Source organism: Oryzias latipes, chromosome 11 (assembly GCF_053564925.1).
Source record: "Oryzias latipes strain Hd-rR chromosome 11, Olatipes_Hd-rR_3.1".
NCBI lineage: Eukaryota > Metazoa > Chordata > Actinopteri > Beloniformes > Adrianichthyidae > Oryzias > Oryzias latipes.
Window position 1 is genome coordinate 1,389,244 of NC_136247.1, and position 20,757 is coordinate 1,410,000.

A 20,757-nucleotide genomic window follows, 5' to 3' on the forward strand; every position below is an offset into this window, starting at 1 on the left:
TTTGTGGGCCTGCATCTCTGTTCACTGTAATCACTTCAGGACTTTGAGGAAGAACATCTCCATCCATGTTTCTGTTGACATAAATAAAGCGGAGCTACTTCCGCTGGTTCTGTCTTTGAGCTGCTCCCATAACAAGTATACACCTGCCGTTGGATTAGCTTCCTATCTCTGAGCTGCCCCAGGCTTAACGTGCACGTCCACACAGAGTGGTGCGCATGCACAGTGTTTGTTTAAACAGGTGTCACAGGTATACCTGTAACCTTATCTGATGTGCGAGAGGCAGCTGTCAGGTACCTTTCCACTGGTGCCGGCTGATGCCCCGTTCGTCAGGGCCAGAATCCTGCAGGACGCTCACACCACCACCACCACATGATGAGGGGGTGCATCGGGGGGCTGGGCCACAAGCTGGGTGGCTGTCTTAATGATTGTAAATAAAGTTCTGAGTTTCAGAATGTGGTGATATGACATTGAGAGTACTGACTGCCATGCTGCAGTGAGACTCTGTGCCAGGGCCTTCTTCTCAAAGCAGCAGAGTTTACTTGTAACTGGAGCCTTCAGGACCAGGCTGGGAGCTGCAAACAAAAGCTGCCAGTCTGTTGTAAAAAGTGACTTGTGAGATTAAAGAAGGGAATGTCAGAAAGCAAAGAGAGGCAAGCAGCTGAAAAGAGGAGGAGGAGGCACGTGCAAGCGGGTGTATCACAGGCACAGCTACTCATTACCGCGTACTTGCCCTTTTTCAACCGCTGAGGAATGACGCGCTGCTTTGACCTGCCTGCTCGTCATCCCCAGAGGCTAGACACAATGAGGCCTTTGTGTGTTTGTGTTGGGTTTAACTGAACTGGAGCTCTTCCAGGGATTGAAAGTTTTAGAAGCAGTGGGAAGTCCCCTCCACCCAGCAGTTAAACAGAAAAGTGAGGAGTAAGCACTGATTTGCATGCGCACACTCTCCCGCTCGTTGCCTGTGACTCATCCACAGAGTCTGTCCCCTGTGTTTTGTGTGGATGTGGCAGACAGTGCAGGTGGCCGTCTCACCAGCTCACCCAGCGACGGCTGTCAGCCCTTACACAACAACCAGGATGGATATTTTTAGGTTATCGGGCCGTCTTCCTGACATTTTGTACATTTCCTTTAGCAACTTTAATGACTAAAATGTGTATGTAAACTGAAACAAACTGTTGTGCATCTTAGAATTTTCCAGCTGAAAAAGATCACCATCTAACATACAGCAGTTTGTGTATAAGGGTTTCCAACAACAGCCTTCAAAGACAGAGGTTCCTGTTCTCCTGTCATCCTCACCCTACATGCTACTGACTGCTTTCTCATTTGTGTTCCTACAACAAGAGTCCACAGAGGTCAAAGCAGGCCACTGTTCTCTGAGGCCTGGACACTCCTGCTTTTTCTTTCTTGTCTTTTCAAAGGTTTGGTACATCAGTGATCTGTGCTGAAAGCTTGCTCAGCAATTTCAAACTGACCCCAGAATGAATCAAGAGATCTAGGAGTGACCGCATGCTGAGTGAACTTAAGAAATAGTCCATTTTAGTGAAGTCCAAGATATCAGCAGGTAAATAAGAAAACACATCTAAAGTATGTGCAAATCTTTAGAGGAAAAGTCTGGATACATGGAAGCAAAAACTAAGACGACACTTGTCTTTTGCAGGACTCTGTAATTTGATTTACAAATTTACCTACGGATGCCAGAAATGAGACAATGAATCACACAACTGACAAAGTTTAGGCAAACTGGAAAGAAGGACTTTAATTTTGGCCATTAAATGCAAAACAACAACCAGGCCACACCCCCCACATTTTCTGGATATGTCAGAACGGTGACGCATGAGGTCAGATGGTTGTTGTGTCACGATGATGCACAAAAACTCACAGCAGCACTGCCCAATCGAGTCAAGTATGTATTGGAAAACCCTCGATAAGCCAGCCATGCTGCACAGTCAAACCGGGGAGGCGCAAACACACTGTGCACAAAAACACAGCCAGTCACTTTGGGAGAGGCTGTACTTTTACAGGATGCACATTGTTTTTAAGGGAGAGTGCCTGAAAGCCAGAGGAACGAGGAGCATGATCGAGTGGAGTCAGGAGATCCTTTGGTCGTCAAGCAAGTTCTGAACTGGAGTCTGGTTCTGGAGGCTTTCGTTTTTCTCTCTCGAATCTGTAAAGCAAAGAAAAGAATGCAAGAGAGTTTGGAGATTGCTCGGCGACGATGATGGAAAGACTTGCAATGATGTTAGGTATCTGAACAGGGACGGATGACAGCAGAGTGTGTGGCTTTGGTGTGCGCAGCGATCTCTGCATCACAACATTTTCCTCTGTGAGCTTCGCTGTTGGAAAAAAAGTAACGACTTCCATGTCATTGGTGTGCATCTGCAGCACATGCAAATGGTAAATACTAGCTCAACCCCCCCAAAGTACACAACCACCCTCCAACCCCACCTTCATGTGTGGAAGGCACATCCTCCTCCTGGGGAAGTGGGGTCAGGCGGGGCTGGTGCCGTCCTCACATAGCCCAGGGAGCGCTGTCCTCAGCTCGGGCACGCAGGCAGCCATCGAGGGGGTCGAGCAGCTCTGAGGCTTGCAGCTTCAGACAGACTCCAGACGCACTGACCTACATCAGCCTCAGCCAGACGAGGAGAGAGACTGAGAGCAGAGGAGAGAGATGATTGGGTGGGGGTGGGGGTGAGAGGATGGGCGTGAATGATGGAGAGATGCTTGAGCATGCAAATGGGAGGAGAGGATGGCTTAGAACAGTGTTTTTCAACCTTTTTTGAGCCACGGCGCACTTTAACCTTGACAAAAATCCCGCGGCACACCAGCATCCCAAAAAAAAAAAAAAGCAGAAATTCATGGTCTGTATTGATCGACAGCCCCCCCCCCGCGCGCATCTCACGTGGATTTTTGTGATAATTGTGGCAGAAAAAGCAGGAAGTTGCGGCTGTTTTTTCTAAGAGATGAACTACCAGCTAAAGACGAGCTCTAGCTGGTATTTTTGTTAGAACTGAGCGACTTTATCAGCAGAATTAAGAACAAGGAAGTGAAGACTATAACCACTTCTGATTGGTCAGACTGATGACATGTGATCAAGTCTTCAAGAATGATTGGCGGAGACAGTTAAAGGGGCGGGACTTTTCCTAACAGTTATAGCTGCAGCTAAATCGCGGTACCGTCATTCTTATCAAAATGTCTTTAATAGAATTAAATAAACACAAAGAAAAAGTAATTTTAAGATATTTTATATTCTTAACTACTCAGTGTTTTATCAGGGCCTGTTTGGATGAACAAAGAGCGGATTTCCTGGAGATGGAAAATGTTTTTAGATCAGTGAATGAGGGCAATTTCTCCACGGCGCACTTGACCATCTCCCACGGCACACTGGTTGAAAAACACTGGCTTAGAAATCTGTAACAATCTTCCAAAAAAGATATTAAAGAAAAGAAAAAAGGCAAGAACCTACACAGTAAGATTCAAGGTTAAGCCTCTTTCAATGGTAGCCTTCTACCATATTACCCATAATTCCTCTTCATGGAGCCTTTCTCTTCTCTTTCTCAGTTCAGCTGCATTTTCATCAAATGCCATCATAAACGTCTCCCACTGGGAGATTACTAGTTACTGGTTACTTTCCAGTAACTTTGCTAACACTAAATACAGAGAGGTACCAAGAATGACAAACATTTCTCTCCCAAATGTCTTCATCTGTAGTGTTGGAAATCTCAAAAGCAGGAGGTCTAATAACAAAAATGCTGCTGAAGCATTCAGAGGGAACTGTTGGCTCCAGAGAAATGAGAGAAATAGGTCACAAGGAAAGAAAAGAAAAAAGGCCAAATCAACCTGAGAGAGTTGGTACGATACAGCGGTTGATATAAAAAAAAAAAAGAGTAAACCCCAAGAAAGTTACCAATTAAACAACGCTTTAGAAAGGAGAATACCCACTCTGATACAGCTAGAATACCTGTGCCCTCAAATTTGAATGATTCCAGAAAAAGACAACATAGTTACAGTGGGGAGCAAAAGTTTGGGTCCCCAGGAGAAACGTTCTACTAAAGATGGAAAAACCTTCAAAAGGCATCAGATTACAGATGAGACATTCTTGTAATACGTCCAAAAAAAGGCTTTATTTCAATTATTTCCCCTTTCAAAATAAGAAAAAATAAAATAATGGCGTGTGCAAAAACTTGCAACTTGCCTGCAAACCCTGCAGAATTTAGAGCATGCCCCAGCCTCTTTGGACAAGCCGAGGGAACTAGAATAGAATAAAATAGATTAGAATACAATATTTATTAATCCTGAAGGAAATTCAAAAACATTTAAAGATTAAAATCTCCTAATTAAGATTACAAAAAAAATATAAAATATTCACTAATTTAAATCTTTTACAATAGAAACGATAAAACAGAAAAAAATTTGAATTCAATGAGCTGAGACCTGACAGTGTCATGAATTTTTCACAACATTCGTTTGCAAAAAACAGGTGATTTCAATCTCAAAGATTTCAAACAATCCGAGTCATCTGACCTTGCCCCTGCAATCAGCATCATGGGCTCTTCCAAGCAGTTGTCGAGAACAGTGGTAATCTGTGGGCCATTTGGTAGCAGGCCACACACAAAGAAGAAATGCATACGCTAACTTGTTTTGTTTTTTTTTCTGATCCGAAAGTTTTATTTTGGAAAGCTACAGCGCCCTATTCACCACGTTCGTCTGTCTCGACCCATCATGTGACTTTCGACCACTAAGTTAGTACAAACGCTAATGAAAACAAACAAAAAGACTTATTTGAAAAGTTTCTTTGGGTAGAAAAGAGTCAGTGAGCAGACCGAATAAGTCTTGGACTTTAAAGAAAACTAAAGCTGCTATTTAAAGACAAAACAGAGTTTTCCTCCAAATACGGATTTATTGAGACAGCTGTTTCATTATACTGTATGTGGCAACTGACTTTTGAATGTTTCAGGTGCAAAACAGGGAGTTGTAGACAAGGTGGATTCACGTTTATTATCATATTTAGAAAATACCAGTTTTACAGTGGTTGTGTCATTTTATTGTGCTTTTTTTTGCCAACATTAAAAGTCAGACGTGATGTGCAAACTGGTAGAGACAAACCCCAAGCGACTTACAGCTGGAATCACACCAAAAGGCAGAGCTACAAAGTATTAACTGAAGGGGGCTGAATAATTTTGCATGCCAAATTTTTCCATTTTTTATTTGTTAAACATGTTTGAAATATCCAATACATTTTGTTCCACTTCATGATTGTGTTCCACTTGTTGATTCTTCACAAAAACATACAGTTTTATATCTTTATGTTTGCAGCCTGAAATGTGGCAAAGGGTTGAAAAGTTCAAGGGGCCTGAATACTTACGCAAGGCACTATAGGAATGATCTCCTGTAGCGGTTGGTGTGACGGCAAAGCTGTCTTAGCCTGGTGGAAAAGGTGCTCCGCTGTCCGTCAAGTACAGGATGGGGAGGATGCTCAGGACTATTCACGATGGATACGGGCTTATTCAAAGTCCTCCTCTGAGGACTTGATTACAAGAGTCAGAGCCACCCTGTCTAATCAGACTATTCAGTCTCTTAGTGTCACTGGCAGCTATGCCCCCCCCCCCCCCCCCCCCCCCCCAGCAGACCACAGAGAAGAACAGAGTTCTTTTTTTTTTTTTTTTTAACTTGTCCTGTCCAACAGCTAGGCAGGCAGATGAGAGCTGAGGGCCTCTTGTGTTGGACATATTTTACTTTAACAAGAGGGGTTATTAATCTTCAGACAAACCAAAGGTATGTCTGAATAAACCCCTTTTGTAATTGAAGCCAAACTTTTATTCATTTCAACCACGATTGAAAATCTTTGGTGTTGGACTGGACGGAAATGGAAAGAAGGGAAGAAGAGGGAGGGATGTCAGAGGGGGGGGGGGGGGGTGATAGTGAGAGGGGGGGTAAGACCATGAAGCAGCATAAAGCAGACAGGTTTACTGGTTGTTTATCATTACGGTACGGTTCAAATGTAGTACAAAAAGGGCGGGGCCTGTTCACACACACTCAAATATTATCAACACACCTGCTAGCTGCAAAAAAATGTTCACATGTCAACATGTACACAAACCAGATAGTGTTCACGAACGCATACCTATGCCTTTAAACCAACTAGTGTGAAATCTTTCATTCATTCAATCATGCAAACTATAAGTGCAAAGGTGAGCTAACACCTGTGCTCAGGTGAGTGTTTATGTTCTTCTAAAATGGATGGTGGAATGTGAAAAGAAGGAGGAGGAGCGCCCAGCCACCCCCACACCCAGACCCCCGCCGCAGCAGCAGCGGCAGCCGGAATTCTCCCAACGCCACACGGGAACAGGCAGGGAACAACCGCCCCCCGGGCGACCAAGACCGCCACCCAGGCCAGGGCCAGCAGGACCGCCGCGAGGCCCCCAGAGCCAGAGAGCAGGGAGGCGCGGAGGGAAAGAGAGCGCTACCCCAGCCCAGCCAGGACAGCAGCCCCCCCGCCGCGCCGGAAGAGCCCAACGCAGGGCCCCACCGGAGAAAGACGCCCACAGCCCCAGACGAGCACCCCACCACCACCCAGGAGTTCCGGGCATCCCCCCGCCCCAACCCCAGGTACGAGCCAGGACCCCCCAAGGGGGACCCGCTCCGCACTCCAGGCAGCCACCCACCCGGCCCACGGTTGGTCCAGGGAGGAGCAAGGCAGGGGCCCGCCGCCCCCGCCCAGGAGGGGGTTAACCCCGGGGAAAAAAGGGTGGCCCACAAGGGGTGTTATAAATATGGCCCGACCAGGCTCGGCCATGTTGGAAGTTTGGCGGGGCCCAGCGCTCAGGGGCAAGGACCAGGACCCACCCCCCAGGGACACGAACACCCCCGGCTCAGGTGTAATATGAACCCCCCCACCGTGCGGAGAGAGCACCGCCGGGCCCAGGGAGCCGGCACCCAAGGGACACGGCCGCCATCGCCAAGGGGCCCGCACCCCCCACCAGGGAAGGGGTAGGGGACAGATGGACCCAGGTCCCACCTTCCTTGCAAAATGTGTGTGCGTGTATGTGTGTATGAGAGGGTGTGTGTGTGCATGTGTGTGTGTTTATGTTGGAATGTATATATTGAAGGGGGAGGGGTGTGTGTACTAAGGAGGGTGCAGTTAAAATTGGCGAGTAGGGCACTAAGGGGACATCTCCTGATTACTCACAGTGATGTCCCCTCACCCTTCCCACCAAGGGGCCCTAAATGTCTAAGGTGCGGTTAAAATTGGCGGGTAGGGTGCCAGGAGGACATCTGCTGCTTGCTTGCAGTGATGTCCAAGCACCCCCCCTACCAAGGACCCTTCATGTCTAAGGTGCAAATAAAACCGAAAGAGGGGGGGCCCACTCCATACGGCAACCATAGGAGGGGGGCCACTGAACAGAGAGAAGAACAGAGTTCTGGCCACAACAGACTGGTTGAAAATTTCAAGCATCCTGCTGCACACATTGAAGGACCTAAGTTTCATCAGGAAGTAGAGTCTGCTGCAGGCCTTCTTGCACAGCAAAAAATAATTTAGTCAGCCACCAATTGGGTAAGGTCTCCCACTTAAAAAGATGAAAAAGGTCTGTAATTTCATAATAGGCAAACCTCAACTATGAGAGACAAAATGAGAAAAAACAATCCAGAAAATCACATTGTCTGACTTATATAATTTATTTGTTAATTATGGTGGAAAATAAATATTTGGTCACCTACAAACAAGCAGGATTTCTGCCTCTCACAGACCTGTGACTTATTCTGTAGAGGATCATCTGTCCTCCACTGGTTACCTGTAGTAATGGCTCCTGTTTGAACTGGTTATCTATAGAAAGACACCTGTCCTCATGACTCCACTTATTCACAGTCATTCTCCTGAACAGAGGCAGATACTGAGGAGAGAGCAGAACACGGTTGTGGTCTGACCTCCCAAGAGGGGAAAGGGCTGTGGTGCCACGTATTCCCAGATCAAGGGTTTTGATGAGCCGAATGAAATGAAATCCATCCTCTTAAATTAGAAAAACCAGTAGCAGCTTTAAATCTGTGGATTTCTACAAACACCCACCGCTTGTGCTAGGGCACTTTTGCCAAGTCAGACTAGTTTCTGCCCCCATTTAAAAATAGAAAACTCAATGAGAGCGTGTGTGTCTGCTTCCATCTGGTGTGTATGTAACATCTGTCCATAAATCATTGGCTGCATGTACAGCTCTCCTACAGTAAATCTGACTGTTTTCTCAGAACTATAGGGTGTGTTTTTCCCATTGCCTGTCACATTTGCATGTCCTTTTGTCCAAATCTGCCTCTCACATGACATCCAAAGTCACGGCTGCTTCAAACTCTCTGACCCTGTGTGTGCTGAAACAAACCAAAGGCTCTTTGCATCTTTAGCCCCAAAAATGTTGGGAAACCTGAAACAGCTTTTTTAAACCGCCCTTGTGCTATGGACATGCCTACCATTAGAAACACTTTAAGATGGAAAAAATCTCCTATTTATGACTTAGAATATTTTAGGCCAAGACTGAGCTCTCCAAAGTCCCAGAGTTTTCCAAGCACTACTTAATGTGAACTCCTCTATGGTCTAAAAAGGACCATGCAGTCCAATAAAAAATCTGCCTCACACTTTTCACTTCATCTGTTGCCTTTGGTTGCTTTACTTGACATAACACTTTACAAGTATAGACAATTTGCTAAAAGCACAGCTGAAAAACAGCATTATTCTAAATGATCCCAGGACACGCAAACATGCAGGGGGGACACATACTCATCTGGGTTGGCTGGGAAGGGTATTATGATTGGAGTGGACAGGAGGGGTCACGCCATGGGGCAAATCTGATGCGTTATAGTGAAAAAATCAGTCAGGTGTCTGAGGTGCTGTGTATGTGGGTTTGTGCTCATGCGATGCTGCTGCACATATGGGACGATCCGGTGCAATGCCCAGGGTCTATTGGATGCAATGTAAAGCAGTGATCCCCAAATCCCTTTTGAGCCACAGATTGGTTCAATGTTAGACAACATTTTCACAGATTTACACTGAATAGGCCTTAGTTTTCAGGAAGCCGATGTAAACAAGAATTCATGTGACAAAGCCAGAAAGGGTCAACAGAGGCAAAAGACTTCTTCAGTTGAACATGTTTGCATTTGGTTTATTGATTGAAATGCAGAACAGTAACCTTTAATTGCCTTGAAGAGGCTGAAATCAATACCCCAGTCAGTCCTTTGTACTTATTGTGGCCACATCCACCACCCTCTAGGGACATCCTCACATTTCTCATCCAGGAGCTCCTTGTTTGAAAGTTTAAAACCCATGTCATAGTGTAGAATAAAGACAAGTTAAACGTTAAAACAAAAACTTGCTAGTTTTGCTAACAAATATACAACTAAGAATGCCTTTCCACTTCTGGGAGTACTGTGATCTGGGATAATTGGGTGGAGAATGCTGGTTTGCTTTTCTCTCAGGTCAGTCTGGAGATAACCAAAGAGTGAAGCAGATTAAAGCATCAAAACAAATTCCGATGCACCCGCCTTTGACTGCCACCCTAACCACATTGCAGCAGCCCCTTATAAACTGTCCTGCAGGTGGTGGGCACATGGGAGGGTGAAACCACGTCATTCCTTTGGCCTGTGGCCATCCAGGGCCTGCTGGAGGAGCCCCAGTCACCTGGCACTCGCCTGCAAGACCCAACCCATGGCCTGGCTCCAGAGTGGGGCCACGGTGACACCAAGCCAGCCGACATGAGGGAATCATTGTTTTTTTCTTCTTCAATAATCAAACCTCAGATCCAGGAACAACAGTGCGGTTTCCATTCTGGTCGTGGTACAGAGGACCAGCTCTACACCCTCTTTAGGGTGCTGTAGGGTTTGTGGGAGTTTGTTTCTCCAGTCCATAAATGTTTTGTGGATTTGGAGAGGGTGGTCAATCACATCCCCTGTGGTGTCCTCTGGAGGGTGCTCTGGGAGTACGGGGTCTGGGGAGTCTTTCTGAGGACATTATTTATTAAATCCTCACAAACAACTGGTGTACCACTGGTTTCCATGTGGTTAGTTCTAATAAACTATGTCTAATCTGTAACATTTTGGATTCAGGTCATAATCTTAGTCCTCAGGGGGAAAATATCCAAGCTTGCTGTTCAGGGAACACTGCAATAAAGAAAAGTAAAAGAAAATCCTGGAGTTAAAGATTACCAGATTGGCTTCTTTGAACTGATGTGCTGGTGCTACAGCTTCAAAGAAGGTAGTTATACCTTTACTGAAAAGTCATGAGCTGCACAACTATTTAGGGAACTTGGCCAACTGGAATAATATTAGGAGGAGCAGAATTATTTTCAGCCTCACTCACTGTTTTCCATTATAATCATCCATCCTTTCTGAACGTCTCTTTGCTCAGAGGGCATCTTTACAGGGCCAAAAGGTGAAGAGTGTTCAGAATTCAAGTGTACAAAAATAGCCAACCTGTATGTTGAACTGGAAAACACTCAAAATAAAATCACAAAGAGAAGAGAAATTTCTAAGAATTGTTGAGAAAGATCAGTCAATTATTAAAGCTTAAAAAAAATGTAAAATTATGTTAAGTTTTCTTGGTAAGATTTTTGTAACCCAGAATGACCTCTGCAACTACAACTACCTGCAAAGAACAATGACAAAGCTTGTGTTAAAACAAAACATGGTGTGGGGACATGAACCTATCAGATCATATTAATGCATGCACATAGATGGAACCTATAAAACAAGACATTAATACTGCACAAGAATAATACCCTAATAATGCAAAGGCTTGTGGGAAATCCACAAATAGAAGCTTTCCAGTGGGCATTATGAGGAGGATGAGACATGTGAGGAGAGTTCAGACAAGTGTGTTTCTCACAATGTGTGCTTGTTCAGTTCTGCTGCCTGCAATCTTTACACTTACTAAGCGCTTCTGAGTGTCAGACTCTGTAGGCTCTTCTGTTCCCTTCAGGGGGAGGCGGTCTTATCTAAGCAGGTCTCCTGAGAAAGAGAAGATGGTGTGAGGCTGCAAAGCTGAAGAGAGCTACATTTTAGGCTGTGCAGTTAAACAAAACTGTATCATTAACCCAAATGGAAAAAAATATACTTTATTTAGTGGAGAGAGTTATCTAACAGGTAAACAAAGTCTGGACTCCATCAAGCCATCAAGAAGGTCAAAAGTTCAAGAACAATGCCGTAATCTAGTCAATTAGCTACTTGACTCCTGAAGTGGTCAAACAATTTATTACACCTGTTTGCTCCAATTCTCCCATACTCTCACCAGATCCCTGTAATTTCAAGGTAGAAAGTTTTAGGGTGTATCCAGACTGGAGACTTTTGGTTCAATTAAAATGAACCAGAGATCGTTTCCCCCAAAAATCTAATTTTCAGTCTGAATACATCCAAGCGGACTCTGGTCCAGGACCTGAAACGTTCTCAGATCCATCTTTTAAAGTGGCATCGGTTTGTGTCCAATCGAACTGAGCTTCAAAACAACAGTCTAAATAGGGCCCATGCTCAGAGCGGAATGACTGGACCAAAACGGCCACCATAGCTGGCAGTCATATGATGTAAACAGTGTAGAAAAGAAGCAACTGATGAACCGCGGACAAATGTAAAGCAACCAAACAAAAAAAAAAAGAGTCCGACTGTTTTCTTGTAAGAGCGTTTATTTTAACACAGCTGACATGCCCGACAGGCGTTGCTGTGACGTCATCCTACAAGCTACCTTGTAGTTTCCTTAACACAATCCTCTTAAAACAATGTTATAACACCACAACGATGAGACACAGCAACTCATTGAAATGTGGTCGGATGAGTGCAGGCTCATTAAAACAACTTTTAACGGGACACACATTGCTTCTCGTTTCCCGACAATCTGCTGTACATGTCATAAACATTTATCACCGTTCACTTCGGAAACATATTTTTGCCAGTAACCGCCCTGTAGCGTGCCTTTACTGCGCCAAAGCAACACATAAACATCTTGTATCTGGAGTTGATACAGACGTTCAGAATTGGTCAGTGAAATATAAAGTTTTAATCAGAAACTATCCTGACAAGGACTGCAAAGCGTGGGACTTCCATCCTTTCTACCTCTCTTTGCTTTGCCCCACCCTCGTAATTCTTGACCAATCAGGTGGTTTTGTTTAAAAGCTTTGGTTCTAAACAGGAAAGTCTGCTTGATGGCAGTCTGAATAGAGACCAAACGCAAGGTTCAGGATTCAATCTGGACCAAATCAAGCGGACTTGGTCCGGACCAAGGTATTTTTTCAGTCTGAATACACCCATAACAATGAATGAACATCCAGTCTTGATTTAGTTTTCCACTGAAACCTAAAGAGATAAGAATCAAACCCAACCCCACTTGGAAAACTGAGGAAGTTAAATAATTAAAGTGATGACTCAGAAAAAGAAAAGGAAAGGAAAACTATCAGTTATCCTAAAGTCTGCTAAACCTATGTATCCAGATTTTTAAACAGATTGTTCCTCTGTAGTTGACACAACTCTGCATATCTCCCTTATTCCTATAACTCATCATAAGCCTCTTCTTAGGCCTTTGACCCCTCTCCTTTACCTTACGCTGCATCTCCCTGTCCTCCTGTCGACTCTCCTCAGTCCTCTCAGTGTCCCACTTCGTCTTAGCTAGCCTCTTACTCTGTATTCACTCCTGCACTTCCTCATTCCACCACCAAGTCTCTGTCCTAATGAGACACCAAGTACATCCCTACCGTCTCCTTGAGGACAGTGGTATCATTGTGAAGGCAGCTAGTTACTTTCTACAGTCTACTAAAAAAAAAGAAAACTCTGAGATGAAACTATAATGTACATGTATATGGCAAAAAACTGAAGTTAGCAAAAAAGAAAACATTTAAATTAGTATTTTAAAAAGTCAGAAACAATAAAATAGATAACATGAAAGCTTTTTGTCTAAAGTGGCATTCTTTGTATTTCCATCAAGCCTTAAAGAAATCTGCACCCCTGGACTTGGTGAGATGGACACTCTAGGACGTATGTGTTTGTGTGTGTGCACATCAGACAGTACAGTCACAACCGAAGTAATCAGACAGCTATCACATGCAGGCAGCTCCAAATATGCACATGTCCCCTCCTCCTCCTCCTCCTCCTCCTCCTCGCGCCAGGACCACATTTATGTTAATGCGACACTACTGTGCAGCAGTGTTGCCTTGGCATCACATTACTGGAGCGTGATGTTCCCTGCTCCAGGGCCAAACTCTCTGACTCCCTGTGCGAGTGTGTGTGTGTGTGTGTGTGTGTGTGTGTGTGTGCGCGCTTCAAATCTGTTTGCAAACTCCTGAGCACAAGCCAGGGAATTGGTTCACACTGGATTAGCTCTGAGTTGGCTAAACACCAGATAGCACAGATAACAGCGTTTGTGTGTGTGTGTTTTTTGACTGTGTGTGTGAGTGTGTGTGTGTGGGGGGGGGGGCATCATGGTGTGCACTAGGGAGTGGCAGTGCAGATGATATCAGCAGGAGCAGAGGAACACACAGATAAGCTTCTCCAAGATTTGCAGTTCTAATAGTCATGATAGTTAGATGTCAATAAACAAATGTTCCAGTGTTTTTGTGTTTGTCTGTCACTTTCCTGTTCTCTGTGAGCCCCAGCTGTTCACAGTAGATGTCCAGAGTCTGCTTCTGTTGGAAGTTTCTTCCTGATCTTCCACAGAAGTCCACTGCTCACCCAGTGAAGGGATTGCACAGAACACTCTTGGCTCTGCTCTGTTGGTCACATATTCATTTTATATAATCTGGTCTTTTAAAAAGATTTTGTCTGAATTACTTTAAAATAACATATAAAATATAAATGTGTTTGTTTTTGTGTTCTGTCCTTTTTAGGCATAACTTTGCTCTAAGATCTGTTAGGAATTGTCCATTTAAAGATAAATTGGAGCAATGAACCCTGTCCTGCTTTTGTAGAAACAGAAAGCCTTCCTGCTGGAACAGGATCCAAATTGTGAAGTTTCTTTATCTCCTGCTGGGTTCAGGCCCAAAGGGAGTGTGTCATCCTCATTTTCCCTCCTCGCTTTCACCTTTACTCCATCTTCCTCGTTTCTCTGTAGAATGTGACTTCTGAAGTGAGAGAGGAAGGTGAATCTGTAAAGGATTTTCCTGTTTTCTCTACAGATTGAATGATGCAGAGGTGTTTGCCTCACAAAGGGCAGCATAAATGCTCGACAGTCCATGGTTTATGCAGAGCACTGAGAAAATCTTTTACAGAACTCCAATGATGTTGCTTGTTTTACCTGAGAAAAGAGACGTTAATCTCCTTGATGTGCACCAAAGTGAGAGGAGGTGAGAAGTGTGGAGGCGAGATGGGTGGACCACCTGTCAATCACCAAAACAAAAGACAAATGGAGCTGCCTCTGCTTTGCCTTATAGACAAGTCACATGGGCCAGGAAAAGGACTGCCAGCAGACCTGTGGAAGCTTTAGTAGAAGCAAAAAGGGTGAAAGAGTTGCAGAAGCATCCTCAATTACATACAAATGATGATACAGAATTCATAGCACCACTTTGTTGAAGTACCACAAACATCCTTGATGATTTGCAGTATCTACCAACCAGTGAGTCAGGATGCTTTACAGCTGAGACACATGGAAAACGGGGAAAAAGGCAATGGGTGAAGGCTACACTGCTTTGAAATTTCAAGACAGTCTGTTGAATTTCAGAAAAGCAAAGAAAAGTCAAAATTGTTTGTAGAAAACATCGCAATTTCTGATTCTTTTCTATATTCTAATACAAATTAATGCTGCAAAGTTATTACAGTGCATTTGAAATTATTATGAAAATTGCACTTAAGTGTCAAAAAGATTAAATTCTTTATTTTTAACTTTAACTCATGGATCATATTGTGTCTCGGGGCTCTTTGAATCACTGACATCAATCTCAGACACCTGTGATAATTAGTTTGCCAGCAGAGTTCAATTAAAGGAAAAACTACTAAGAAGGATGTTCCACATTAGTAAGCAGACCAACAGTTTCAAGCAATGTGGAAAAAAAAAGGATCTCTGCCGAAACGCCTGTAATAGTTAAATGCCTTACACAAGATAAGGCAACACTCCACTAGGCCACTTCGAATACCTGGTTATGCCTTTTGGTCTCTGTAATTCCCCTGCAGTCTTCCAAGCACTTCTGAATGATGTCTTAAGAGATTTCTTGAACCGGTTTGTCTTTGTCTATCTAGATGACATCCTCATCTTCTCCCCCTCAGTCACGGAGCACATCCAAAACGTACAGCAAGTGATACGGAGACTATTGGAAAACTGGTTATTCGTGAAAGCTGAAAAAATGCCAGTTCCACACCACCTTCATATCCTTCCTCGGCTACATCTTTGAGAACAAGCAGGTGAAAGCTGACCCTGAAAAGACAAGAGCTGTAGCAGACTGGCCTACCCCCACCACTGTAAAACAACTATGATGTTTTCTGGGGTTCGCCAATTTCTACCGCCGGTTCATCCGAAACTAGAGTCAGATATCTGCTCCCCTGACAACATTAACTTCTCCATCTGTCTCTTTCCACTGGTCAGAGGAGGCAGCTAAGGCCTTCTTCATGCTGAAAGAGAGGTTCACATCAGCCCCTGTTCTTCGTTCATCGTGGAGGTAGACGCATCTGGGGTAGGAGCCGTTCTGTCACACCGATCCATGGACACACAAAAGTTGCATCCCTGTGTGTTTTTCTCCCGGGGCCTGACCCCTGCTGAGAGAAATTACCATGTGGGAGATCGGGAGTTGTTGGCTGTTAAGCTAGCTTTGGAACATTGGAGACACTGGTTGGAAGGAGCTAAGGATCCTTTTATCATTTGGACTGACCATAAAAATCTGTCCTACCTGCAGTCAGCAAAACAACTCAACCCCCGTCAGGCGCGCTGGTCTTGTTTTTCACTCATTTTAATTTTCTTTTGTCCTTCAGACCAGTATCCAAGAACCAGAAACCTGACGTCTTGTCCCGTCAGTAACACCTCCCTTCATCTTTGCTTCCATCCTTTCTTCATCCTGCACTCTTGCTGTTATCTCTTGGGAGATAGAGAGCAATTTTGGAGGCCCATCAACAACAACCAGATCCAGGTACAAGCCCTGCAAATCGCCTTTTTGTGCCAGACTCTGTCCGCTCACAGGTCATCCAGTGGGGACACTCCTCTCGTCATACCTGTCATCCTTGTGGGGCCCGCACCTGCTCCCTGCTGAGATGCAGATTCTGGTGGCCAACCTTGGAGAAGGACGTATGGCAGTATGTTGCTTCCTGCCCAACATGTGCCCCGAATAAGGCTTCACATCAACCTCCTGCTGTCTCCTCCATCCTCTACCGGTTCCTGGCCACCCTTGGTCTCATATCGCTTTGGATTTTGTCACCGGTTTGCCCTCGTCTCGAGGTAACACCACCATACTCACCATTGTGGATCATTATCCTTAAATTCTGATCAGTTACTTATGCTTAATAAACATAAATGTTACTTCCACTCACAGTACTAAACCTTGGATTTAAGTGTCTTAAAATAGAAAAGAAAAAAAATTGCGATTCTTTTAAAATGCCTTCACAGGAGCTGAAGGAAAAGCCAGCTGGCTTCAGAGTTTGGATATTTTAATCATTTTTACATATTTTAAGTCTGCTTTTTCTTTGTTCAGAAAATCTCAGGCTTGAACGGATTCATTTCAAGTTCTGAGTTGTCTATCCATAATCTAAATTCTATAAATTAAGGACAGACATTCTACAGCTAAACCATTCATTTGGGTAAGAAAAAACACAATTACAAACAAGTCTGTTTGACACGCTGAGCAGTTATGATCGGGCAGAAATGATGTAAACAGGAAAAGTATTTTCAAATCTCCTGGAAGTCAAGGGTAGCTAAAAAAGTACAGTATGTCTTTGTCACCTTCACATTCTCTCATACACTGATCTTTATGCAAAAGAGAAGGCTGAAGTTGGCACCAAATCCCTAAAAGCTGTCACTGACTTGAAACACTGAAAATACTGTGTGACAGCGTCTTCTGTCTTTATCTTTCCATAGATTTCTTTTGATTTGGCCTCTGCAGTTCAGAGCTGCATTTTAATAGATGCAAAGGCCAATGCCTATTGAATTTGTTTCAGAAAAGAAAAATGTGCTCAAAAGTTAGCCAGCATTTTTGATAGTAAATAGCTATGAAAGCTCAAAATTCTTGTTTTCAAAAATATTATCAAAAGTCTTGCATCAATATAAAAAAAGAATCTGTGTGTACACTGTAGTACATATAATACAGAATGATCATTTACCAAATTAAACTCTGCATCTATTTCATGAACCATGTGTAATTTATGACTGGTGTGGGACTGTGTGCACCTATCAGTGTCAGAAGAGCATGTGTGGGGTGATAATCTATTCTCTGACCCAAATTTATGCGTTGCAAGGCTACAAAACTGCACACCAGCCCTCCCATCCGATTTCACAGCTCATCACTGTCAGCACGCCGTACTGCTTATGCATGTGCGCCTGTGTGTGAGAGAGAGTCTGATAAAAGGACTCTGTTATCCATCTTATCCAGAAGAGATGTTTTGAAAGGAACTCTGTTATTAATAAATGCATGAGAGCCAACAGAAGAAAGAACATTCTGAAGCTTTGCAGAAAATAAAGACAGTGGGAGAGAATAATAACTGCTCCTTGTTAGCATTCTCTTAGACGCTGCATTTGCTAGGAGCTACGCTCTCAATGAGAGACGTATTATCCCCGGTCAGCTTATCTATCTATTATTCACAGCTCTGTGAGAAGCACTGGTGGCGAAATCAACAACAATCACTTACAATATATCCTGGAGAAACTGTGTCCTATTCATGTGCAAAAGAAATCTTAAGTGCAGCTGCAGGAAGTGGTGGAAGGGCTGCAAAGTCGGCATGAGGTCATTGTGGAGGCCTTGATGTTTATTGATAGTTTATTAACATAAATAACTAAATTAACCAGGAAAAAATAGGTGTTTTTGATTTATGTGCATGTCTGCTAATACATATTTATTCAAGGCAGAAAAATGTGTTTGTGCTTTTTGATGAGTTATTGACTTTGTTGTCTTTTAATGTCAGCATTACAAGCTCAAGCCTTCATATGTCCACAGAACATCCAGACAGTGTAATGACAGTAAAGGATCAGGACGTGTAGACGCCACTCCTGTTCCTTTACTGTCATTTGCAGAGTAAAAAGATCCAATCAGAAATGTTAATAAATGCCCATGGGATTATCCAGGACAAAACACCTCCACTTGGATCCTGTTGTAAGCCTGCAAACACAGGGATGACATTTTGAATGTAAATGTGTTCGATTGTGTGAAGCTTATTAGACAATGTAAATACAAGTTGTGGCTTCTGATGGAAGGTGAAATGTGAGACTTGATAAGGATAAACTCATCTTTCCGTCTTGTTGGAGGCAGAGGGCTTTCCAGCTCAGCTCAATTATACTTTAATGAAGATGAAAAAAGTTTGGATGTTTTCACTCAAACATTATGTGCTCTCCTGAAATGTTGTCTAAAACGTTGTCCTACAGGAGAAAACTTCCTTTTACAAGCTTTTGCGTTTTTGTTGTTTACTACTTTTTAGGTAGTTGGCTCCTGGACCGGCACAGAGCAGCACCACACTCACGATCCCTCATTTGAATAAATCTGATTTTTGGAACTTTTCTCAAATATTGGAGTTTTCCAAAGATGCCTGTTTTTTTTCCCAGCTCACCATTTTTGAACATTGTTTTCATCCAAAATCCTTTTCTTTTACTCTTTCCTTGTCTTTGTTCTCCCCCTCCAAGAATACTGACTTTCTGACACACACTCACACTAACACACACACGCACGCAAACACACACAAACCACCCCCAAACACACACACACGCACACCCCACCACACACACATGCACCCCCCCACAAACGCACGCACCCCCACACACATGCACACCCCCACACACACGCACCCCCCCCCCCCCCACACACACACGCACACCCCCCACACACCCCCACACACGCACACCCCCACACACATGCACACCCCCCACACACATGCACACCCCCCCCACACACCCACCCCGCACACACGCACACCACACACACACACCACACACACGCACCCCCCCCCCCCACACACACACACACACACACACAGTCTTTCTACCCGTTTTCATACTGTGTGTCTGTGAGGCAGACTGTCTCTGTAATTGGGTTATTCGTCTTTACACCGCTCTGATGCGCTGAGACACACACACACACACACACACTTACTTACACAACACACACAAGTTTGATACCCAGAGATGTTTTTGAGAAAATTGTTGCTGAGGCAGGAGGTGTGCAGCCATGCGTGTGTCTTCTTCTGGCATATAGGGGACTATAGGGGCTTGTATTTGATTGCAGTCAAAAACAAGAGATAAATGAGACATTGTAACATCATCAACAAAACACGTTTCAGGAAAATGCATTTCACGATTGTGAACATTTTCTGAGATTTGATCAAATGTCATGAATTGAGAGCAGGTCTGTTCTTCATACTGCCTCCCTAAAGTGACCCCTCTATTACTGGTTCTTCTTCATTTATATTTAAGATTGAAGAAAACTTCAGTTGAGTGTGTTGCACAACAAATACAGAGCTAACAACTTTTCTTTTTGAGTTTTCTCACCTTCTATTGATGGTACTCCATGATTTATCCAGCAAAGATAAGACAAGAGGTCATGGCCTTGTTCTAAAGAAAGACTAACCATTGCAACTCTTCCAAAGGAGCAATCAGGGGATGTTCGTTTTAAGACGTAGGATTTGCTTCTCTGTGGTATGAGAAAGTTCAACTGATGTTTTTCCATCGCTGCTCTCTGGCGTACTCCTGTGATCCACAAAACATTTAGTCGACACATACATTTAAAGGACGATCTTTCCAATAGAAACAAACGCATTTCTGACTAATCTGACCCTTTTGAAAGGTCCACTGATTTTGACAAGACAGAATTCCTTCTTAATATGACATACGTGTTTGCAATTACATTTGACATGTTTCTCTTTATTCCACTAGAGTGAAACTTTTTTTCTCTTGGAAACAATCGTTCATAAAGTGTAACTTTGAAAGCTTAACAGACACATCTGCCCAGCAGAGCTGACAGAATGCCGTGACTGTGTACAGTACCCACAACCTCCTCACAGTTGGGGGACACAAATACACTTAGACAGACGCACATGGGCATGATGGTGATGAAAGGGCACATTTTCACAAGGTATGGAGAAGAGGGCAGAGAGGGCATGTAGCAGCACCCCCCACACCCCCGTCTGTGCATCTCATTCTTTCTTCTCTTCTCTATGTCGCTTTCTCACAAACTTGCATCCCAGGGAGGTGACCCTGTTTTAATGTGAGATGAAAAGGTCACCCCGGTCCCGTCCACTGAGTCAGAAAGGCCCTCCTAGGCCTGTGAGCATGGCTGCTCAGTGTAATGCTTCCAGACACCAGGGACATTCCATGTTTACACCAGTGACACCCCTCTGTAGCACTAAGACACACGCATAAAAAGGAATGAAAGGCGATAGCATGCATGAGTGGGCGTCAACCCGGACAGCTTGGGGACTTCGGTGTGTCTGGAACGGTCCTGACAGTAAACTGCTCTGTTTGACTGGTCTCCACATTTCTGTTTATGAGGAAAATGAGGAAAAACAGAGAGAAATAGGGCAAAGGCGTGTGTTGGGGATGCCAACAAAGTACACCCAAAAATCGTTGCTAAGTGTTTTATGGATGAGGGCGCATTGTAGCAGGGAAGTGGCATGGTATGCCCGCTGGTG